This window comes from Lactuca virosa, chromosome 3 (genome assembly GCF_052849685.1).
Source record: "Lactuca virosa cultivar CGN04683 chromosome 3, Lactuca_virosa_CGN04683_v6, whole genome shotgun sequence".
NCBI lineage: Eukaryota > Viridiplantae > Streptophyta > Magnoliopsida > Asterales > Asteraceae > Lactuca > Lactuca virosa.
In genome coordinates, this window is record NC_136428.1 from 48913325 (window position 1) to 48939581 (window position 26257).

Consider the following 26257-nt stretch of genomic DNA (forward strand, 5'->3'; position numbering starts at 1 on the left):
GATGAATCATAAAGTTGTTTTGTTTATGAGCCTTTATATGAATTCAACTGTTGTATTGCTTGTAATATTTGTTTATGCTTTTGGTCTGTTTATCAGAACATGACATCCCGAATATTGTTATAAAATGATTATGCATCTTTGATAAACTTTATTTTATCATATTTTGTTTTGGGACAAATTCCGCAACTCTTTTGAATAAAAGAAAAAGATTTACTCTGAAAATATTTTTAAAAGCATAAATAAAACCGGTCTTTTCTGGCCGAGATTTTGGGGATGTCACATCTACTTAATCAAACATAAGTCAAAAACTTTTGAAAGGTTTAAAGAGTTTAAACAGGAAGTAGAAAATCAATTGGGCAGGAACATTAAGATGCTTCGATCTGATCGAGGTGGTGAGTATCTTAGCACTGAGTTCCTCGACTATCTTAAGGAGTGTGGGATTGTCTCACAATTGACACCTCCCTGGACACCACAGCTGAATGGTGTGGCTGAGAGGAGTAATCGAACCTTGTTGTACATGGTTCGCTCTATGATGAGTCGAGCTTCGCTACCAATCTCTTTCTGGGGGTATGCCTTAGAGACTGCCGCCCACATCCTTAATCTAGTCCCTACAAAGAAGGTTGCTAAAACACCTCATGAGATGTGGACTGGGAAAGTTCCCAATTTGGACCACATCAAGATTTGGGGTTGCGAGGCTTTCGTGAGGCGCAAGACTCATGATAATCTCGAACCTCGAAGTGAAAGGTGTATTTTCATCGGCTACCCACAAAAATCCTTTGGTTACCTCTTCTATAGACCCAGTGAGAATGTGGTCTTTGTGGCAAGGAGAGGGGTCTTTCGAGAGAGAGAATTTATAAGCTAAGGAGACAGTGGGAGGCAAATCGACCTTGAAGAAATTCAAGAGTCAATTGGTGAAGGAACCTCAGACACTAGCAATCAACCTGAGGAGGAAAATCTTGTTGATCCGACTGACGAGTCTGTACCTCCGAGGCGTTCCACAAGGGTTAGGAACACACCTGAGTTTTATTATGGATTTCATATTACTACGGAAGGTGATACATTTATCAGTGATAGTACACTGGTAAATCCGGATGATCCTAACAGTGTTAAGGAAGCCATGTCAGGCCCGGAGTCTGCTAAATGGAAGGAGGCTATGGACAGCGAGATACAGTCCATGTATGACAATCAAGTTTGGAACTTGGTTGACAATGTACCAGGCCGTAAGACATTCAGGTGCAAATGGATCTTCAAGAAGAAGACCGACATGGATGGGAAGGTGCACACTTATAAAGCGCGACTGGTCGCGAAGGGTTTTACTCAAACTCAGGGTATTGATTATGATGAAACCTTTTCACCAGTAGCAAAGATTGAGTCTATTAGGGTTATGCTAGCCATTGCTGCATTTCATGATTATGAGATATGGAAAATGGATGTCAAAACCGCTTTCCTTAACGGAAAGTTGGCTGAGGATGTTTACATGAATCAGCCAGAGGGTTTTGTCAGTGCAGAGTACCCCAATAGAGTGTGCAAGCTTGAGAAATCCATTTATGGATTGAACCAAGCATCTCGAAGCTGGAATCTTTGTTTCGATGAGAAGGTCAAAGAGTTTGGCTTCTCGAGAAGTGAAGATGAGTCTTGCGTGTATGTCAGAGCTAGTGGGAGCATAGTTAGCTTTTTGGTGTTGTATGTAGATGACATACTACTCATAGGAAATGACGTCCCAACCTTGCAGGAGGTTAAATCCTCGCTTGGGAAGTGCTTTGCTATGAAGGACCTTGGAGAAGCTGCCTATATCCTAGGGATAAGGATATTAAGAGAAAGGAGTAAAAGACTAATTGGACTTAGTCAGAGTACCTACTTGGATAAAGTTTTGAAAAGGTTCAACATGCAAAATTCCAAAAAAGGAGAATTACCGATCCAAAGCAATGCCAAACTGAGCAAGGCTCAGAGTCCGAGTACAGAGGCTGAGATAGCTGAGATGAGTCGATTACCTTATGCTTCCGTTGTTGGCTCGATCATGTATGTTATGACTTGTACCCGTCCTGATGTGGCCTTCGCTTTGAGCATGGTCAACAGATATCAGGGGAACCCTGGCAAGGCTCATTGGACTACGGTAAAGAATATTCTCAAGTACATGCAGAGGACTAAGGATTGGACCCTTACCCTTGGTGGGAGTGATGACTTGAGAGTAGTAGGGTATAGTGATGCTAGTTTTCAGACTGATAGGGATAACTTCCGCTCTCAGTCGGGCTGGGTCTCTACCCTAAATGGAGGGGCAATCACTTGGAAGAGTTCCAAGCATGAGACGGTAACTGATTCGACTTGTGAATCAGAGTACATAGCAGCGAGTGAAGCGGCAAAGGAGGCGATATGGCTGAAGAACTTCATCGGAGACCTTGGAGTTGTACCAGCTATTAAGGAGCCTATGGAGATTTTCTGTGACAGCAATAGTGCGGTTTCCTTAGCCAAGGAACCAAGAGATCATGGCAGATCCCGACACATTGACAGAAAATATCACTTCATAAGACACAAGATAGAAGAAGGACTCCTCGTGGCAAAGTGGATATCGTTGGATGAGAACCATGCAGACCCCCTTACGAAGGGACTGATGAGGGTTAGGCATTTGCAGCATGCGAGGCGCATCGGGCTGAGGGACGATATTAGTTTTACAGATTAGATAGTTATTACTGAAACTTGTAAAATGTAATTGACGTTTGATGATGAATAAAAGTTGTGATTTATTTATGAGTAAGGTGTTGCTATCATTGTCAATTATTTACTATTGTTTCAGTTTTGCATGTTTTGACTTCCAGAATAATAAATTTATTCAAATTCTCCACAGTCGGTCATATGTCGGAAGTAAGTATGAATCAAGACTGTCATGAATTGGGATTGTAGATGACTAAAGGTGTTTAGCCATAGCAATGGTTGATACAACATTCATGAGTGCTCATAAGTTATGGGTATTGGAATAAACCCACACTCACTTGTATCACTTCATGGAATTTATCTCGAGTGATCATGAGACGGTAATATCATATAAGTCTTCAAACCTAGAGATATGAGTTGTTGCCTATGAGTTGATTGTGCATTGATTGCACGAAAACGCATCAGTAACTTGATGTTATAAAACGTGCCTTTGTGTACAATTCAACAAGTAGTAGAACAAGCATATGAGTCGAAGTTTATCTGTCCCTTCTTGGATTAGAAGCGATATCTGGGCCCCTCGATGATTTTGTTTTGACCTATGTACCGGGCCCGGTCAGAACTAAATTGATGTGTTCGATTAAGTTCTTTGTCAAACAAATCGGAAATCGGGAAACAAACTGCTAGACAATAAGTAAGACATTGTTCCATGTATTTGTCCGGTTGATATCATGAGAGCAGAGGATTATATGATCACTTATCTAAAATGGCGCTTCATAGTTCAATAGAGTTTTCGAGAGCTACGATTGTCGGTTGGTTCTTGAAGCTATATAGGCAAATATAGTTATCAGACTTATCCAAGTGGGAGACTGTTGGATAAGGTGTCTAAGTCCATAACTTATTTGGTATATACTTGACCCGACCCGGCATGGTCCATTTGGGTTGCACTTCACCCGAACTATTTATATGGATAATGTTATGAGAATAGTATATTTGTGACTTATTAATATATTATAAGTTATAATATATTAATATATGAAATCGTATTATTTAATTAGTATTGATCTTAAATTAATTATGAATTAATTTAGTGATCAAAAGGTGACTAATTAAATAATGGGCTATTATATTTATATAGTGTGGGCTAATACTCATTAGGAAATGGGCTAAGCTTGAATGGGAGTCCATGGATGATCCATGGAGCTTTTAACCCATGGATCCTTGGAAAAGGAAAAGACATGGGTTATTAGGGTTTGCATGGTTCATAGCCCTAATCATCTACACTATATAAAGAGGCTTGTAGTGCTTGAAAAGACACTATGTGTGTGTGCATAAGAGTGGCCGATTTCTAGAGTGGTAGTATACTCTCTCATAAGTTTTCAAAGTTTGTGGTGATTTGTGATTTCCATTTGAGGTTTTCACATTATTGGTGCTAGGCTCTCAAACTCCTAAGGAATCAACTCGCTACTAAAGGTATGTAATTCTTCTAGTATCTTTTATGATCAAAAGTACCCCTTGCATGCTAGATAGGTTATGGACCTTGGAAAATTATTTTGCATGTATTTTAGACAAACATAGATCCAAGGTTTCTAGGGTTGCATGAACACCTTAGGAGTGTTAGTTTGCTCAAAACCCAATAGCGAATTATCCGACACATGACTTAGAGTTAAGGGCTATGGTTTTCGCCCTCAATATTTGGCGGCATTACTTCTATGGGGTCTGTTGTACCATTTAACGGATCATAAGAGCTTAAGGTATCTGATGGATCAGCCGAATCTGAGTAAGATGCAGGGTCGGTGGTTTGATGTGGTGAAGGATTATGATTGTGAGATCCTTAATCACCCAGGGAAGGCCAATGTGGTGGCCGATGCTCTTAGCCTCAAGGAGGCCGCGGCTCTGATACGAGATATATGTTTGAGGATGACTGTGATTACTCCGTTGTTGGAGCAGATCCGTGAAGCTCAGGTCAAGGCTATGAAGGAAGAGCAACAAAACTGTGAGTGTATTGTGGGTCAGGTGGCTTCCTTCAATTATGATAGACGTGCGTTGTTGACTCTGCATCGACGTGTTTGGGTTTCGTATTGGGGCGGTGTGTTTGAGGTTCTGATGGAGGAGGCACAGAACTATAGGTTCTCCATTCATCCTTGGGCGACGAAGCTATATAGGGATCTTCGTCCTAATTATTGGTGGCCCTGCATGAAGTGGAATATGGCTTGGTATGTGGAGCGGTTCTTGACTTGCAGGAAATTCAAGGTTGAGCATCAGAGACCTCACGAAAAGATGCAACCGTTGGAGATTCCCATATGGAAATGGGAGGATATTATTATGGATTTCATCACAAAGTTATGCCAGACCGCACGTGAAGTGGATTTGATCTGGGTCATCATGGATCGGTTGACCAAGAGCACATATTTCATTCCGATTTAAGAGAGTATTTCCGCATAGAAATTGGTTGAGATTTATATCAGGTAGGTTGTGGCCTGCCATGGGGTGCCGGTTTTGGCGGTTTCTGACAAAGATGTCCAATTTACTTCAAGGTTTTGGAAGAGGTTACATGACGAGTTGGCACTGTTCTCCATTTCAACACAACATTCCATCCGCGGACCGATGGTCAAAGAGAGCAAACTATTTAGACCCTCGACAATATATTGCGGGCGTGTGTTTTGGACTTTGGCGGGAGTTCGGATACGTATCTTCTGTTAGCTGAATTTTCGTATAACAACAGTTATCACTCCAGCATTGATCGACCACCTTTTGAGAGGCTCTACGGGAGGATATACAGGACCCCGATTTGTTGGGGCAAGGTTGGTTAGCGGGCTATGGGGAGTACCGAGGTGGTATTCAAGACCATTAAGCTGATTCAGCAGGTTCGGAATAGGCTCCAGACAGCTCATAGTCGGCAGAAGAGTTAAGCCGACAGGCGTCGGTCAGATTTAGAGTTCCAGGTGGAGGATATGGTTCTCCTGAAGGTGTCACCTTGGCAAGGTGTCATCCGATTCAGGAAGAGGGGAAAGTTGGGCCCCAAGTATATTGGTCCTTTCAGGGTTTTGGCTCGGGTGGGCCGAGTTGCATATCGATTGGATCTTCCATATGAGCTCAGCCAAATTCATAGCAAGTTCCATGTCTCAGCGGTGGAAGTGCTTAGTGGATGATTCCACAAAGGTACCATTGGAGGATATTCAGGTGGATGACCACCTGAACTATATAATCAGAGACCGGTGGCGATTCTCGACCGAAAGATGAAAACCTTGAGGAACAAGGTTGTTAAGTTGGTAAAGGTGCAATGGCAGCACCGCAAGGGTTCTGAGTGAACTTGGGAGTCGGAGGATGAGATGAGGGAGCACTACCCGAAATTATTTGGAGCAGCGGACTTCGAGGATGAAGTCTGATTCAAGTGGGGGAGAATTGTAACACTTGAAATGGGTATGTTCCTTTTAGCCCTTCGTAATTAAAGTATTTTTGGTCCTTGTGGCTAGTATACGGGGCATACCATAGGGTACGCTTAGCGTACTAGCTAGGATGTGATTGTGGGTTCGATCCTTGTACGTTGGGCGTACGAGCGTTATGCTAAATGTAATATGTCCAACTTGAAATCCTAATTTTTAGGGTTTAACCCCTATATAATCTCATTATGTTCCATGAGCTTGGCCTCTTACCAGCCTCCATATGCCCTAAACCCTAAATATCGATCCTTAGCCATCATTTTGTGTCTTTGAGCTCTTGAGAAGAAAATTTGGTGTTTTATTACTCATTTTGAAGGGATAGAAGAAGACTGAAGGTTCATTGCTTGGTGTGAAGCATAGAGATCCAGAAACATCATTCCTTTTGGATAAAAATTGTGTCTTAGACACCTAAAAAGTTCCAGAAGAGAGCCAAAACAAAGGATGAGGACTAGCTTGTTGAATCTTAGCTCACTTATTCTTTTTTCTTCCTTTAAAGGCTTCAAAGAACCTAAAAAGGATTAACATATGAGAGATAGGAAATTAGGGTTTCTCAGATCTCAAGGAGGCTAATGGAGGCTGAGGGTGAGAAAACCCTAGCCTCCTCATTCCTTTAAATAAGGAGCAAAACCCAAAAAATAGGGTTTTTCACTTGCCAACTGCGACGTCATGGTCTATATTGCCACGTCGTGGCGGCTTAAATGAAATATGCGAACTTAACTTGACTTGTCATGCGGTGGTACCTCCCCACCATGTCATGGAAAACCTTAAATGCCAAAATTGAAAATTTTTGAAGTACCTCTAGATTTGGGTATTACAACTATCCCCCACTAGAATCAGACTTCATCCTCGAAGACTGTCACCATAAATAACTCAGGGTAATGCTCTTTCATCTCATCCTTTGGCTCCTATGCCCATTTAAAACCCCTCCGATGATGCCACTGCACCTTCACCATGTTCACAACTTTGGTGTGTAGAGTCTTTGTCTTTCTATCGGGAATCAAAATTGGCCTTCCTACATAATTTAGGCGCTCATCGACCTAATTGTCATCTGTAACGTCCCAAAAACTCAGATTAAAATTTCCATTTTTAAAAAAATAAGACCTACAAACTAATGGGATTTATATGTTATAAAAGTCTTATTTTGGTGGAAAAACGTAAACCCTAAGTTCACATGCACCCTAAAGGATCTATGTTTTCACTATGATTTGCAAACAACTATTGAATATCAAGAGCCCTGAAAGTATGTTGCTATTTTTGAAATTAGTAAAGGTTTATTAGAAAAATCATACCTTAGTTTATTATAGAAAATAAACTAGTAATCCTCCCTTGTTGGTATTCAGAAAGCAAGCACCAGAAGTCTCGTGACTCTAATGGCTCACAGCCAAACCCTAGCAAATTGGAGGCTAAAGAGGAGAGAGGAGGAGGAATGGAATTTTGAAAATCTCTTTGGAATGAGGTGAATTTCGAAAATCATAACCCATGGGGGTTTATATAGGTGACAGGGAGGCTAACGATAAGGCATTTTCTTTTTTGATAATTCTAATCCTTTTGCTTACCCCCAAAGGCATCCAAGTTCCCTTATAGTCCAAGTAAAGCTTTAGAAACCCTCTAGAACTCCTATAGAACCGTCCCCCATGTGGGAGGTTCTAAAATTGGTCAATGCTCAACTTTTAAACATCGTCACCTTTAGTCATTCCACTTTTAATTAATCCAATTAATTCCAAAATTAATTCTAATTAATTTATGATTAATTTTTAATTAAACAATGCTATTTATAATTAATATATTATTCTCATAATATATTAATAAATCATTTATTTTGATTTCTAATTAATTTATTAATCATATAATAAATTAATAAATCGGTCTCTTTCTCCAAAAAGCATTCCGGTGAATTACTAGGTTTGAGGGCAACCCAAAAGGACTTTGCTTAATAAATCAAGATTATACTAATTTAGTTATGAGCTTAGACACCCAATACAACAGTCTCCTACTTGGATAAGTCTAAAACTAAATTACATGTATAACTTTTACACTAAACAGCAAAGGGTGCTTTCCAAAGCAACTATCGAACTCTGATCTGATCAGATATTTGTCCTTAGATAAGTGATCAAATACTCCTCCGTTCTACAAGATATCGTTTGGATATGAGACATGGATTAGAATCAATCTCATTGTCTAAAATTTTGTTTCCTAATTTCCTAATTTGTGATGACATCATAAGACTTCTAATTGAACACACCAATTTAGTCATGATTGGGCCCAACACTATTAATCAACACCAAATCACCGATGGATGCAAAGTTATCTCTTTTCTTGTTAGGGAAAAAGGAACGAATAAATTTCGACTAATATTATTGTATCTTTTACTCAATAAATAATGCGTGTCACTACGTTTTATAACATCACGTTACCGATGTGTTTACGTAACACCAATGCAAAACCAACTTGTAAATTACAACTCATATATCTCCATTTCAAGAATATAAGATATTATTGTCTCAGAATTACTCGTGATAGAATCCATGAAGTAATTCTATGGGCGTGGGTTTATAACTTCTTCGTTCTAAGTCCGTTTCCGACGAACTTTATATCCATGGAAATGTGACGGGAAGCCCTACGCTTCTAAAAACTCCTCATTACCTAAAAATATTCCGAACAAAAACCCAAAGTCCCTAGAAGACAGAGATGTCAAATTACGATTATACCCTTGGCCTCCGAAGACACAATCAAACACTTGGATCACGTATACCCTAACAACCACATCCGAAATGGGCCAAATCCTTCCTTTCCCAAGGCCCTAACCCTATGACAACTGATGATTGGGCCGTAGCCCCTAGCAACGAAGCACTTTCAAAACCAGGTGTTACAATTATAGTTATTAGACTTATCTAAGTGGGAGACTGTTGGATTAGGTGTTTAAGCCCATAACTATAATTGGTTTGTACTTGATTTGATTGTAGCATGGTCCTTTTGGGTTACCTTCACCATAGCAACTTGACAGGATGACTTTTGGAGAAAGAGGTTAATTAATGATTTATTAATATATTATAAGAATAATATATTAATTAGAAATCATATTATTTAAATACTATTAATCATAAATTAATTTGGAATTAATTTTTGGGATTAAAGGAACTGATTAAAAGAATGAGGACTGGTTATGCAAATCAATGATAGTTGTAGAGTTGGGCTGATGGACTCCTCTAGAAGGGAGTGGACGAAATCTATAGGAGGCCCTATAGAATTTCGTCCAACGCTTCTAAAGTGGAGGTCGATGGACTGCTTAAGGCCTAAGCAAGGAAATTAGGGTTTCACCTAAAAACCCTAGCAGCCTCAGCTCTATAAGGAACCCCTAGCATAGCACTTTCGGCCCCATGCTTTCTTAGAGAACCCTGGCCGAAAATTAAATAGCCACCTCACCTCTCCTCTCATTCATCCTTTGCTATTGGTGTTTGTGACTCCATTAGAGGTGCAACAATTGAGGCACAAAAGCTTTCAAGAGTCAAGATCATCCAAGGAATTCTTGTTATTACTAGATAGCAAGCAAGGTAATCTTTTAACCCTAGTTTTCATATAGATTTCAAAAATTGTATGCTAGTATTAGGGTTGTTGCTTTGGAATTTCTATTTGCATGTATAACTAGATAAAAACTTATATCCAAAGTAATTAGGGCTGCATGAACACATAGGTTGTTGTTATGCTCAAACCCCATCAAATTTGATATTAAGTTAAGTTAGGCCAAGATTTAATTAATAGGTGATGAGTAGAGTCGGGATTCTGAGTAGAAATTTATTCAGCTATCGTTCGGACTGAACGGTGAGTTTTCCTCACTGTACTTGTGGGTCGAAGGCACTAATACCGGCCCACTAGGTTATGTATCGTGGTTTGTAGGATGGTGTTATGCTAGTTATATGATTGATTAGTATATATGTATGATTATCTGTATTTGATGGATATGTATTTATATATGTTACATATGTCGACATATTGTGGTTGGGTTGAGGCGGTCATGCATTGTGCTGAAGGCCAAGATACCCGGGGTGGTCCGGATAGGCTGTAGGCCATGCGAGGCGGTTCAGTCATACCGAAGGCCCGGAGAGTGGTCCCGATAGGTTGTAGGTGCTACGAGGCGGTCCAGTCAGGATGAAGGCTCATATTTGCATGCTATTTTTTGTTATGTTGTGTGATGGTACTTTGGGGGAACTCACTAGAGTTTAGCTTACGTTTTCATTTTATTGTTTCGGGTACTTTAGAGGATCATGTAGTAGTGTTTAATCGAGTATGAGAGTCAAATCAGAGTATAATGATGAACACGAGAAGTAAATAAGGTCTGGTTTAGCTCAGATTACTTTCAGAGAACAAGAGTACAGAACTGATAGTAAACACGGGAAAACTCTACTATCAACTCTATGTTCAGCTCCAATTTATAGGAGGCTGAAAGTACAAAAAATACTAAGGCTAGACATTACGCTTCGTTAAAAAGAAGCCTTAGCAAATGCATAGAAAACATACGAAATAGACAAATACACAGACTTCGACATATTAAAAGACATTTCGACTCTACAATCCCCCCCCCTTTGTAATCATATCGAACTTCTCAATTCGTGAGAATCTGTGCAGCAAAGTGCATCATCCTTCGTATCTCCGAGTACCATGTCATTATCTTCCTTAACTCAACTTTATCTCCATCATTGTTCTTCTTGCAATTATTCATACGAACAATGAAGTTTTATATTGCGAAGTAGTATATTTTTCGATCTCTGAAGACTGGAATAAAAACCTCTTAGATTTGCCATTCTTATCTTTTCCAGAAAAGACCAATCCAAAGGGCTTTAAGCAAATCTCCCCATCTGCATATTTCTTCAGTTCAGCTTGTGTCTTCGACAATTCCATTGAAACTTTCACTTCCTTTCCCAATGCTGATGCTAACTCCACATCAGTCAATGCTAGACAATCATAGTAATTGTCTATGAAGATTTTCATATGGGCAAGACCAAGCCTCAATACATCTTTTTCAGTCCCTTGAAGTTGCGAAGCCTCCATGTCTTTCAAAATTAATGCAACTTGAATCAGGTCATTCAAGTTCATTAGAGGAAAATCAGCAACTGAGAAATCACATACTTGATTGTTCGCTCTTACAACATGATACCGAAAACTTTGTATCATATTCTCGAACATCACATCTTTTGTTATACTGATAACCTTCTTGATATTCACTAATGACCATATCTCTTCTGGTTCTTTTCCAACAACTGCATGAAACCTAAGTTTCATATGAATAAAATCATCCTCGTTGTCGAACTTCTCAACTATCTTGTATTGAGCCATGATAAACATCATTTCATTCACTGGAAAATCAAGCTGACTCATATCAGTGTTAGTGATAGAATAGCTTTTCTTATGCTTTTTCTCAAACGCATACATGTGATTGTAAGCAACTCTTGCTTCAATATTCTCATAGCTGTATAACTTCGTTGGATCTCCCTTATCCATACTAGGCGGATCACTTTCACGAAGTCTTAGTATGCTCTGTATGTGCCTTTGTTTCTCCATTTCAACTTCAATTTCAACCTTCCTCTCTTCTTTCGATTTTTCAACCAAAATTCCCTTCCCTTTAACATCATCTTCAGAAGGTTTTGGTTTAGAAGAACTTGAACTTCCTCCTTCAGTAGAAGAACCAATAACAATTTCCTTCAGAATGGGTCTTATTGTTGTCTTGATGGCTTCTATTGTAATCACCTCTGAAACTATAGGTGTTGGGACTTGAGTAGATACAACTTTCGTTAATTCACCAGTAGTTACAATCTTCTCAAACTTTTTCGACTTATCAACCCCTTTTGTTATTTTCGAAGATTTGCCTTCTTGATTTTTCTTTTCTCACCCTTGCACCCCTGTGACAACAGGAGGGGCACCAGCAGGTAACATGTTGGCAAATTTCGAAATTGGAGCAACAGCCTTCTGAATGGCTTGATCCAAACTATGTAACTTCTGAGTTAAAAACTCAGGAGTTAAAAATGAAGTTGGATCTGGTTTCGACACTAACTCTTTCAGTTCACCAAGCAAAGCACCCATCTTGTCGAAACTTTGAGCATCCGCTGTAGCCTTTGCGTCAAACTTGGGAGTTAATACTTGATACATACATCACATATATCACACAGAAAACGCATAACTCAAGCAATACATAAGACCCTCTGGTCACACATAGTTACCACTCTAGGTAAAGTATTTTGAGAAGACTCACCTCGGATGATGAACAGCCCCTATAAACGCTGCTGCTACGCACCGGCCTCTAACTCTGTGCCAAACCCACAATTATCCCAATTATGAACTAAGTCCCAACTCTCACTCGTTAGGTCTAAAGGTAGTCCGCTAACCAACCCATCAATGACCTAAAACCCATTGGGCCCACCAAGGCCCAATAATAAATGGGCTCTCACGAGGCCCAACTCCCTCACATCTAATGGCAAGCCCAACTCAAGGGCCCAAAGCACATATATATAATCCTCTGGGTCAAGATTCTATTACAACAAGTCCAAACTCCTGGCCTAACACTCAAGGACCAAAATGAGACTTAGCCCAAAAGTCCACAGTGAGGTTAAGCGGGGCGTACCTCTCTTGGTATGCTCAGCGTACTCACGAATCCATATTGGTCATCGGGGACACTGGGGCAGTACACGGGGCGTACAGGAATTACGCTCAACATACTCCCCAGATTCACTCTTTCTATTCCTTTGGTATTAAACAGTTAAGACATTACCCCAAACCCTATATCTGGACTCCCTAATGGAACTTACTCCATAAAGTCAGTGACTTTAAGCCTTTGCATGGCTGGGAAGGTCACAAACACCCAAAACACTCACTTCCTTATCTCAAAAACCTCCTATCTCATGCATGGCTTGATTCCAACGACCAGGATTGGATTTTTATGACATAACACCACTAAATATACTCAAAGGGACATATATTAGGCTCTGTAGTTCAATCAACTCATAAAGCTTCAAGCTTTGGGACCAAAAACCCTAAAATGGACCCAAAACAAAAACTAGCACAACAAGAAGCAAGTTCAAAACTTGATACCTCTGTAAGATGCACCAACAAGAGAAGAATATATATCCAAAAGCTAGGTGCTCAAGCTATTCTCTTTCAAAGCTCCTTCTTCTTCAAAGGCCAAACATAACAAGTGATCACCCCACTAGATCCACATGAGAAAGCTACCAAGATTCAAACTTTATGCTTTCTAGAGCTAGATCAACATGATTAGGGCTTGGATCTACAAGCTCCAAGCCAAGAAATGCTTCCTCAAGGAACTCCTTCTTCCACAATATGCACCAAAAACTCACTAAGTCACCAAAATTCTCAAGAATCACTCAAATGGAGGCTTAGGATCGATTTCTAGGGTTAGAGGGATGGTGGCTAAAGATATTAGGGTTATGTTATGAGATAAGGGGCTTAAATAGGGTCCAAGACCCTAAAATAGGGTTCAGGTCTGATCAGCGTAAGCCCAGCGTACATATGGTACGCCCAGTGTACTCCAAAGAACATTCGCGATCACCCCTGGTCAGTACGCCCAGCGTACTCGGCTAAGCCTGCAACCACAAAACTTCTGAAGGCCATAACTTCTTCGTTATAAATCTGTTTCCGACGATCCTTATATCCACGAAAAGGTAACGAGAAGCCCTACACTTTTATCAACTTTATTCCTCCTGAAGCCCAATCGAACTCAGATCCAAAATTCATGAAAAGCCCGCAACAGCGCCTTTAACAATACATTTGGGCTCTAAAGCACAAACCGAACTTTTTATCACACAACCTACCTTACCCATATCCCAAAAAGGCCTAAACCTTTATCCTTCAGAGCCTCAAAGCCTTTTCATACTCAGATTAAGGCCCACGGGCCTTAAATCACAACACAATATGGAACAGGATGTTACAATTCTCCCACACTTAAATTAGATTTCGCCCTCGAAATCGTTCTTTTTCTTCGCATAGATCGAAACAAATAACCCGAGAAGCACAACTGGAAAATCATAACACTTATGCTCCCACTAGCTTTGACATGTACTCAGAAATCAGCTGGACTTCTAGAAATCAATACTTTATTGACTTCCTTACCAAAGTTCAGACTTCTGATATGAGATGCTTTGATAAAGAACTTTATCAAACTCATACACCTTTCCTTAGATAGCATGCATGTGTGTCTAAACAATTTCAGAACTATGAAAAGGGATGTCGTAATCATAGGTTTAGACCTTTTGCCATCTGCTTCAAATCTACTTGGTGGAAGTGTTTCCTCACCATCATTTTCATGAATCGGAGAGAAACCTTATGACCCTTAGATTTTATGGTGTATGTGTTCTTATCCACGTGAATCGTCAAAACCATAGTCACAAGACAAGGATAATGACAAATCCAAACTCATATGGACTGAACTTATGCAATCTTAACTTCTTGCCACTTGGCAGTACAGGGCCTGCCATTGCTTCCAAGTTGTTATGCAACCAATTGAGAACTTTCAGAACTCCTATGAAAAAGCCAACTTTAACTGGAATGGGCACAGAATATGTCAACACGATAGGTTATAAACCTCAAGTCGTGTGCTAGTGAAGAACCTCAGGTTTTATTCTTGATTAGTTCTTGAAATTCTTTTTAGGATCTTTAAGACTCCCACTATCCTCTTGACATATAAGACTATCTTGCCAAATATTCAAGAGATAGTGCGGATTCTTTATCAAGACAAACACTTCACACAATTGGCCTTAGTTGGTCTTTGTTTTATCCAAAACATCACAACTTACCAATTTCAAATGTACAAGAGTAGGACACTTTTACTCTTACATTTGACAAGTGTTTTAAACCTTTCTTTAAGATATGTCACTCAAGTTACAATCTTGGAGTATGACTCTAAGAATTGTTTTGGAACGAAGTATGACTCATCTTCCTGATCTAACCATTTCAACAATTCATGACTCCTCTTCTTAGTCATAAGAATGCACTAAGATGACCTTTAGAGGACTAATTGTGATATGATTTCTAAATCATTAAGATGATCACAAACATGATACTAAAGTACTCTCCCATCTTTTCAGATTTGAGAAACTTTTATCTTTCTGCCTAATTTGATTCTTCCCATTCGTTCTGCCATACATTGAGACTTTTCCAATGTTTCAGAATTATACTTAAACTTGTAAGTATAACCATATTTACTAAACTTTAGTAACTCAAATAGTCTTAACGAGCTTTGTGGTGGACATGACCAGTGCACAAGAATGTGTACTCGATCCCTTTAGTCCTTCACTTGACTCACACATCCATGTGAACAAGTAATTAGTCTTGATTTTCCAATGCTTGAAAGTTCTCTTTCATCATACTATTCAACTTGCATGATTCCAAGTTTCGGTCCAATTGAAACTTGGGCGATGAGGAACTTTCCTGATTTGGTAAATTTAGACACTACCACAAATGAAAGAATCAAATCCATTTTCCAATATTGCTGTCAGTGGAATCATATAAGCAACAATTTTCCACAAATGTCATTGTAAGGATACTTCAAATAAATAAAATTAAACAATTTTCTTTTATTTTAAAACTTTGCGGAAAAACTTATCCTTACAATCCACATGGAAAATTGTTGTTATCTATTCCTTAGCAATATATCATAACTTCTTAAGCAACTGCTCAAAATTCTGATGCGATCGAAATCCACCTTCACGATCAGAATCAACATATACTTCCTTTAAGTTTTCTCTCTATTCTTTGATTCTTAAAACATCAACATGTGACCCAGTCACATCATGTAATGAGGTTCTCAGAATAGAACTTAACAGAGTTAGATAATGGGCTCTACCTGATGTAGAGTCAAACTTATTGACTTTAACATCCTTAGGTAAATTTGGCAGCTTTGCAATCAACGCCCCTTCCTTTGGCAAAATAAACATATGGACCCTTTGGTAATGGGACTATCTCAGACTTAGCCTTTCTCTTTACCATTTGGTCAACCGGGTTGACTATGGCCAATCCCTTTCCATTGGGAAGAGAATGTTTTTTCTGGATTTCCAGTGTCACCATTGTCACTGTCCATAAAGTTTTTGGGAAGTTGATCTTCTAATCAAATTTACTTTACTATCGTTCCAAATCATTGTTGATTCAGCAGCACCAAGCAAATAGATATAATCATTAAGGTTCATGTCATAGTCTGTTTCATACTAGTCCCAAAGGAACTCACTATGTGACTTAGAAAGTGATTAAACATCCAACTTTCTCAAGACTTTGACACCCAACTCTCCCGGCTTGTCAATATGTGACTTCATCTCTAAGATGTGATCACACATAGACCTTGCTTGCCATTAGGGCTTGAGTGACCTTGAACTTGTGGGTTAGGGAGAATAATTGGAGGAGGTGGAGGAAGTAAAGTTCCAAGAGATTTGGGAAGATCATAGATGTCTGAACTAGACATCTTTTGGGAGATATTCAAGATAGTTGATCTAAAGTCCTTAATATAACACCCAATATGAAATATTAAGGCTAGGATCCAACAACCTATTTATAACTGGAAGAGGGATGTCGTAATCCGAGTTATAAAATAGTTGAAGGTAGGTAAATGACGATTTACCAATTTGCACCATGAAAAACAAAATAATTTAATTAGGTTTTTAATTGGATTTGAAACTCCTAGATCTTTGGAGATTCATTGAACTTTTCAATGGCATGTTTCAATCTTGAGTGTGCCCTTCAGGTTTTGTGACTGGGATGCCGAGGATCACAAAAGAAGGTGTGAAGTAACCATGCAAATATACTTGGTACCCTTAATATTTACCCCTCAATCGATGTGTCGGTTAACCACACGAGCTCCACCGATACTATGATAAATATTAAGTTACCCTTTGCCTACTTTGTTAAATCCAGGTTAGTGTGCCGGTTAACCACACATGCTCCACTAACGGTTTAAACAAAGTGCAAAGTGTAATTTCATGGATTAGCACCTTATTCACATTTTCCTAAGTAACTAAGATTGGGAATTAATAAAAGGTTTAGTTACTTAGTATTTATCATTAATACTTTTAATGAAGGGAGAATTATAGTCCTTGTCCTACCTGTTCGGCTAACGACCCTCCACCAGTCAAGGAAGCGGTGGGTGAGAGTGGACACCCATTAACCTGCCATTTTATAGGCAACAACCTTATACCCCCCTTATAGACCGGCTTCGTGAATGAGGCCTACTAATGGTAAGACTGACTTGCTCTTATACACATATATATATTATTAACTTATAATATTATAAAGTATAAGGGTTGAATTTTAACTTTTAAAATTCTAAGGGCTTAACTTGGAATTAAAGTATTCATTAGATATAACTTTTCAAATTCCAAAACTTGAGGGCAAGTTTTGAAACTATTCAAAACTCTTGGATTTTCATAACTTATGAGTTTTAAGTAAAGCTTTAAAACCTTTAATGAAGAGACTCTTGGACATCCATAACTTGAGGACAAGTTATGGAGCCATAAAAACTATTTATAAGAAAAGACTCTTCATTTTTTTTTGTAACCTAAGGCATATTTATGAGTTTTTTAAGATTCATAAATGTGACTTTTCATATAACTTGAGGACAAGTTACAAAAAAACACATTTTATGAACAACTTTTAGATTAATTAGGATTGAAAACAACTAAAACACAAATTTTTTTTCCATTAATCTAAACTAACTCATAAATCAAGGAAACATAGAACTTTTGGTAATCCATAACTTATGGAGTTAAGTGCTTGTTTTATGATGAAACTTTTCATGTTCCATAACTTAAGAATAAGTTATGGAATTCTTTAAAACATTAACACCAAATTTTGTAACTCCATAAAAACAAAAAAAAATTTTAAAACCTTTTCATATCCATAACTTATGGAGGTTTCAAAACACATAAGATCACAACTTTAAAAAAAACTTTTTGAGCTCCAAAATTTTATGACAAAATTTGTAACTCCTTAAAACATTTAGATCAAACTTTTAAAACTAATAAAATAATCATATCATTTTATCTTTTACTAAATTTGACCTAATTCAACTCATATAGCAAATGATTCAAATTTTACAAATAATTAGTTTTTCACAAAACAAGTAATTATCTTAAAATTTGACAAACTTCATGTTTTTTTTTCTTTTTTTTTCAACTTTGAAAATCAAACATTTGCATGAATATAACAGAAAACAACCCATGGCTCTGATACCATTGTTGGGTTTTAGTATACTACAACATCCTATGGTGCACATACAACCCTAAATACCTTGGATCTATGTTTTCTCTATTATACATGCAAATATGAAGTTTCCAAGATATTACCCTATACTAGCATACAAATATCATATACTTGGGTAATAAAATAGATAGAATACATACCTTTTTTTATGTAACTTGTCTTCATGAAGCTTGAGTGCCTAGTGCCCCAAGTGTGACACCTCAAATGGTTCACACAACACCATGAACACTTGGAATAACCTTGAGAATAAGGATACTTTGGTTCTCTTTAGTGAAATCGGCCTTGCCCTTTTATGTACACACACTAGTCCCATTTCACCAACCAAGGACATCTTTATATAGTGTGGAGATTAGGGTTAAACCCTAATACCCATGACCTTTCATTTCATATGATCCATGGGTTAAACACTCCATGGACTATCCATGAAAGCTTAGCCCAACCTAAATGAACTTGGCCCATCACACACATATATCTTAGAGTCCATATTTAATTAGTTCCTTTTGATCACTTAATTAATTATAAATTAATTCTTGATCAATACTAATTAAATAATATGATTATATATTAATATATTAGAACTTATAATATATTAATATAGATCACTAGTATCCTTTTTTCCTCATCTTGTCTATCCAATTGTCCCGATGCCATGCAACCCAAATGGACCATGTCGGGTCGGGTCAAGTCTTACTAATTATAGTTATGGACTTAGACATTAATCCAACAAATACTACGGCTCCTTGCAGTATCACAACACCCTCTCACTGACTGGTGAATACTACGGCTCCCCACAGTATCACAACACCCTCTTATCACCCCACAATCTCATCCTCAAGTCGGCACCACACTGCATTTACTAACTCATGCTCTGCGGTCTCATATAGATAGGTGCACACGCCTACCCAAATTATGCATCACTACTCCTGACGACAACCTCCATGTCCAACACTTTCCCTTGCTGCAATTCACATTCTTAGATAATCTCGCTTAAAGTCAATTAGCAGAAAAGGCTCCCACTGGTAGAGTAGACACCTGATACTCCACTCGCCATCTCATAACTAATCTTCATTTCACACAATAGGTAACTTCGGAATATTCCAACTCTCAATTGAAACACAGAAGAATTCGTCATCGACTAAAAATATGCTAACGAAAATCCAAGCCTCCACCATCTATTGATCACCATCCATACGTAACTACTCATACCGACTCTGCAATTGGTTGACCATTCAACTGCTGCCCATCCTAGAGTATAGATCACAATCTATAACTATACCCACCAATCTCAGCTGTTACATCCTGACTCAGCGACCCAACTGCCTCGAACGCAACATTTGCAAACATCATCTCGACTCATTACTAATAACCCGGGCCTCACGTGTCCGCACCGCATATCTCCATAACCAGTTTTCTAACAGCACCTGAACAAATCTCGGATCTTTATTATAAAATACTCAGTCCTCCCCCACTCAGGGTTCGAACCATCACCAATTGGCATACCCACAGTCTCCCCCACAGACTGTTTTATCGGGTATATCACACTTAACTCTTGGAATGTACCACATACTCTCTTCAATGATCTTCCCGATGGAACCAAGCAACTCCAAATATCCCGCAACTCAGACAAAAATCTCAGAATCTTCCCAACGCGACTGCCTCTAGTCATCTCGAAGCCTCATACCGATACACCGCCGGATACCCCAACTATTCTGACATAGTCCTGCTGATATGTGCATAATTAATCATATGTTTAACATATATTTCTATTCATTTCTGGCTAATTATATGCATAATATGGAAAAAAGGTACTTAATAATGCTTATATTGTGTTTTCAGTCCAAAAGACATGCTTGGAAGCACAAGGAAAAAGGAGAAGCAATTAGAGACCAAAGAATGAAGGAAAAAGGGAAAACTACACACTTACTCGGCGAGTCCACGCTAGTACTCGGCGAGTTCATTAGAATGTTCCCGAAAGAAAAGTCAAGATTCCTTGCCGAATACGGAGTTCACACTAGTACTCGGCGAGTGCCCGACCTACTCGCCGAGTAGCCCCTGTTTTGTGATAATTATAAATAGCGAGTTTTAATCCGATTGAGGGACTGCTGGAACCTTTGGGGAGAAGCAAGCTGCGATTGAAGAGCCAGAAGAACCCTAGAAAACGAAGATATAACCTAGAATCCAATTCCGAAGAAGATTTGAGGCACATTCTCATCATTCTACTTAATCTATTGTTTCTCAATTATGGTTAGACAATTAGAATTCGTTTTATTGCTGTTAATTACCTCAATCATGAGCTAAAACTCTTAAACTTCTGTTTGAGGATACAAAATTGATATTATGGTTTGATTTTATGGTAGGATTAATTTAATATTGGTGATTTTGTTGATTATAGCTTGTTAAAGAACCTTATGTGTGAATGATAACTAATTTTCTGTTAATAGGAAGATAATTAAATAGTATGAACATCTTGTAATTATCAACCCCATATGTTTATGTGACCACTTTATCATATGTCTAGGACTAACGAATGTGAAACTAGAATTAATAAGAAAAATTAGGTAAATTTATGTGTGAGCTTGTTTGATGACCATCAGCAAGAGGTTAACTAAAGGACCAATTTAGTTAGCTATTACAAGTCTAAATTAACCCGAATAAATAATCTAGTGAATTAAATTAAATTAGACAACTGATCACTGTTTGAGTTAGTTTGTTTTCTAAGGATTATCATAGCGAACGCAAGGCTAATCACTTGAATCGGTAGCCAATAGAAGAATTAATCCATTGCACTATTACCATAATATCAACCATAGGATCAATTGAGTTGAACTAAACAGAAGTCCCCTTTATTACTGAATTCAGTTAAATCTTTGTTTTTCTAGTTCTTAGCTCAAGTAGTATTAGTAAGTTTCTAGTCTTGAAAAACTAGAGAAAACCCATATTTACTATTTAATTTAGATAAAATTAGTCTTTAGTTTTAATTTACCGTTCCCTGAGTTCGACACTCTACTCACTTAACTATACCACTAAAAGACAGGTTCACTGCCTTTGTGTGCTTAATTTATAACTCAAAAGTTGGATTAAAACCAGTGCATTTTACACACATCAAGTTTTTGGCGCCGTTGCCGGGGAACGGTTCTAAATTAGCACTAATTTCTATTTTTATCGATCATTTGTGTGGGATTTATCTTACACAAAGTTAATTCTGAGGTAATTTAGTAGTTAGTATAGGTTTTGATCAATCCCTGTTTTAATAAATTAAGTAGAAAATTTTTATGTTTTTATCTTGAACTCGCCGAGTGCACTCGACGAAACTCGGCGAGTCCATCACTGTTCACAGTTTTAGCTTTTATTTCATTTTTGTTCTTTTTACGCGTTTTTCTTGTTTTGTTTGCAGTTGTTTCATGACCCGAGGATCTGATACACCTTTGACCCCTCCTCTAGACGACCCAGAATCCGCCCTAAGGAAGAACAAAGGAAAATCCGTTGGAGAATCCGCTTCTTCAAGGAATTCGCCACTAAAGAACCTAAAGTCCGTTTTCAGCAAGAAGAAGAGCAGCAAATCAGGAGCATCCAGTGCCTCTTTGACAATCGAAGACCCTATTAAAGAAGACGCCGAGCACGAGACCGAGGAAGAAGAAGACCCTACATTCGGTCACATTTCCGATTCCGACGACGAATTAGCTATTCTCATGGCTAACATTGATGAAGTCCCCATGGGGGAATGGAAGAAGAGGATACGCGATGATACTGGACCGGGACTTGTGCAACCCGCAATCCCCGCTACTGCTACTTTTGAGCTCAAGGGTCACATCCTGGCTCTACTTAAGGAGATCCCCTTCACAGGAAAAGACCACGAAGACGCTTATAAACACTTGGACGAAGTCAATGATGTAGCTGATTATTTCAATGTTCCAAATGTGCCTCGGGAAACTCAGCTACTTCGCATGCTTCCGGTTACTTTGAAGGGTGCTGCCAAGGATTGGCTCAAGTCATTGCCCCCAGGATCTATCACTACATGGGCCCAAATGAAAGAAGAGTTCATTGATCAATTCTGCCCGCCATCCAAGATATCCAAGCTAAAGAAAGCCATAGCCAACTTTGAACAACAAGCTGGAGAATCACTATATGAAGCATGGGAGAGGTACAAGAGCCTGCTAAGGAATTGCCCACATCATGACCTCAATAGTCAACAAGAAGTCTCCATCTTCTATGATGGAGTAAATGTTACCACTAGGCAATTACTTGACTCGCAAGGTCCACTCACGAAAAAGGCACCTCCAGTGATAAAGCAACTAATTGAAGAATTCTCTAAGCATTCTAGAGAATACCACAATCCAAGAAATGATGTGACGAGGGGGGCCGCCTATGCAGCTTCAGAAGACTTGTCAGCAGTTATGGCTATGCTAAAAACCATGGATAGGAGGATGGATAAAATGGACCAAACGATACATGCTATTCGGGTGGGTTGCGAAAATTGCAATGGGCCTCACCTTACTAGAGACTGCGATTTGGATGAGAATGGCAACAAAAAGGTGCAAGTTTGTTACTCAAGTGGGGACCGATATGATGAAGATTGGCGTAGACCAAAGAAAGAGTGGCTCCCTTATGACGAGTACAAGAAGGCTAAGGAAGAGAAGTTCAAGCAAAAGGGAAGGGGGTTTTTACCAAAAGGAGGAACCATCACAAGAAAGAAAACCAAGTTTGGAAGAAATGCTTACCAAATTTTTAGCTGCTTCAGAAAAAAGACATAGTGATCATGATGCTGCAATTCAAGAAACAAGGACCATGCTTAGAAACCAGCAAGCATCTATCCACAACATAGAAACACAGCTGGGGCAACTTGCTCAACAAATAAACCAGAGATCACCGGGCGAACTTCCTAGCAAAACCGAAAACAACCCACGAGGCGCGCACATAAACATAGTCACAACAAGAAGTGGGAAAATAATCACTCCTCTGGCCCCTATTCAGAATGAAGCACCCAAAGAATCACAGAAGGAGGAAGCAGAAAATCAAGCAGAAAGTCAAAATCTTCAATCTGACAGCTATACTCGCCGAGTACAGAATAGGGACTCGGCGAGTCCGCTGCCAAATCCGAACAATCCATTGCCATACCCAGCTCGAGCCAAGAAACTGAAGCAGGAAGAGGAGTACCAGAAGTTTCTAGATCATATAAAGGCTCTTCAGATCAACATACCCTTCATCGAGGCTGTCGCACAAATGCCCAAATATGCAAAGTTCCTTAAGGAACTTCTCACTAATAGAAGGAAGATGGAGGAAGTGAAGAAGGTAGTCCTCAATGAAAATTGCTCAGCCGCCATGCTCAACAAACTACCAAAGAAGAAGGGTGACCCGGGGAGCTTAACTTTACCTTGCCAATTTGGCAATTTAGCTACCACTCATGCCTTGGCTGATTCAGGAGCAAGTGTGAATTTAATGCCTTATTCATTCTTCAAGAAGTTGGATCTCCCGGAACCAAGACCAATTCGTATGGCGATTCATTTAGCTAACAAGACAATTACTTTCCCAAGAGGAATATGTGAAGACTTAGTGGTCAAAGTGGACAAGTTTGTCTTTCCCGCTGATTTCATAATTCTAGACATGGAGGCGGATCCTCAAGTCCCAATCATCCTTGGAAGACCCTTCCTCAACACGGCAAGTGCTATAGTAGACATGAGGGACTCGAAGCTCACTTTGCGGGTAGGAGAAGATTCAGTCACATTTGGGGTTGATCAAGCTATGAAGTATGCACGGAATAGTGACGACACGGCATTCTCAATTGACATGCTTGATGAATTATTGGAAGAATGCATAAGTGAAGATTCCAGCAAGTTCACAATTTCCGATGAAGAATTTGATGCAGAAAAAGACTTAATGGACATCGAGAGGCTGCTGGAAGAAGCTGAGTTTGAAGAGTTGATGAGGCAATCTGACACTTCAACTCGCCGAGTAGGGCCGACCAACTCGCCGAGTCCGAGCGAAAAAAAAAACAGAATTCGTAAAGTCAGCTACAAACTCGCCGAGTCCCTTACCTACACTCGGCGAGTACAACAAACAGAACCCAAATTCTGAGCTCAAAAAGTTACCAGAACATTTGGAATATGTCTTCCTTGAAGATGGCCATCAAAAGCCAGTCATTATAGCCTCTGACCTTTCCAACTCTGAGAAGGAAGAACTAGTGCAAGTTTTGAAAAAACGAAAACGGGCCATAGCATGGAGCATTACCGACATTAAGGGAATAAGTCCCTCTTATTGTTCACACAAGATTAACCTGGAAGAAGGAGCAAAGCCGGTTGTGCAGCACCAAAGAAGACTAAACCCAAATATACAAGAGGTGGTCAAGAAAGAAGTGGTCAAGCTTTTAGATGCGGGGATTATATATTCCATTTCCGACAGCCCGTGGGTGAGTCCGGTTCAAGTGGTGCCCAAGAAAGGAGGGATAACAGTCATAACCAACGAAAAGAATGAGCTTATTCCGACACGAACGGTAACCGGTTGGAGAGTGTGCATCGATTATCGAAAACTAAACGATGCCACTCGTAAAGACCATTTTCCCTTACCCTTTATTGATCAAATGTTAGAAAGATTATCGGGCCATAGTTATTATTGCTTCCTAGACGGATTTTCGGGTTATTTCCAAATACCCATACACCCATTGGACCAAGAAAAAACCACATTCACTTCCTAAGTGGGACTTTTGCTTATCGACGCATGCCCTTTGGGCTATGCAATGCGCCCGTGACATTTCAAAGGTGCATGACAGCCATATTCCACGACATGGTGGAAAAATTCATGGAAGTCTTTATGGACGATTTTTCTGTTTTTGGATCTTCCTTCCATGATTGTCTCACAAATCTTGACCTAATGCTAGCTAGGTGTGAAAAGACCGACTTAGTCCTTAATTGGGAAAAATGTCACTTTATGGTTAAGGAGGGTATAGTTTTGGGCCACAAGGTTTCCAAATCGGGAATTGAAGTGGATCGGGCAAAGATTGACACCATTGCCAAATTACCTCCACCAACTAATGTGAAGGGTATTAGAAGTTTTCTAGGACACGCGGGTTTTTACCGGCGTTTTATCAAAGATTTTTCTAAAATAACTAGACCTCTAACACAATTACTCCTAAAAGATGCACCATTTAATTTTACTAAAGAGTGTTTAGAGGCATTTGAATTTTTAAAGGAAAAATTGACTAATGCCCCGATCATGGTTGCACCAAATTGGAATTTACCATTTGAAATAATGTGTGATGCTAGTGATTTTGCATTAGGAGCTGTCCTTGGTCAAAGGGTTGATAAGCACTTCCAACCCATATATTATGCTAGCAAGACTTTAAATCCAGCCCAAGAAAACTACACCACCACGGAAAAGGAATTATTAGTTGTGGTGTACGCTTTTGATAAATTCCGCCCTTATTTAGTTTTATCTAAAACAACTGTTTTTACTGACCACTCTGCTATCAAGTATTTGTTTGCCAAACAGGATGCCAAGCCAAGATTGATACGATGGGTTCTACTTCTTCAAGAGTTTGACATAGAGATACGCGACAAAAATGGAATGGAGAATGTAGCAGCTGACCACTTGTCAAGGCTTGAAAACCCGCGATTGCAAGAAGATAGAGTTGGAGATGATTTTCCGGACGAGTATATTATGGTGACTGTGGGAGAAGAACCATGGTTTGCAAATATAGCTAATTACTTAGCTAGCAATTACCTCCCAAAAGATCTCACAAGTCAACAAAAGAAGAAATTCTTTTCCGAGATAAAGTATTACTTTTGGGATGAACCATATCTTTTCCGAAGCTGCGCGGATGGAATCATACGAAGATGCGTGTTCGGGAATGAAAGCTGGAAAATATTGGAGCAATGTCATAGCGGGCCCACGGGTGGACATCATGGAGCACATTACACTGCTAAGAA

At 39.2% G+C, this 26257-nt stretch overlaps 1 non-coding gene across 1 annotated transcript; it reads right to left on the bottom strand.

Moving 5' to 3' along the window:
• Positions 1 to 22411: 22411 nt before the first annotated feature.
• LOC145167931 (small nucleolar RNA R71) lies at positions 22412 to 22518 on the bottom strand. The gene has a single exon (XR_013741531.1). It is a non-coding gene; the product is annotated as a small nucleolar RNA R71 (small nucleolar RNA).
• Between the last annotated feature and the right edge of the window lie 3739 nt (positions 22519 to 26257).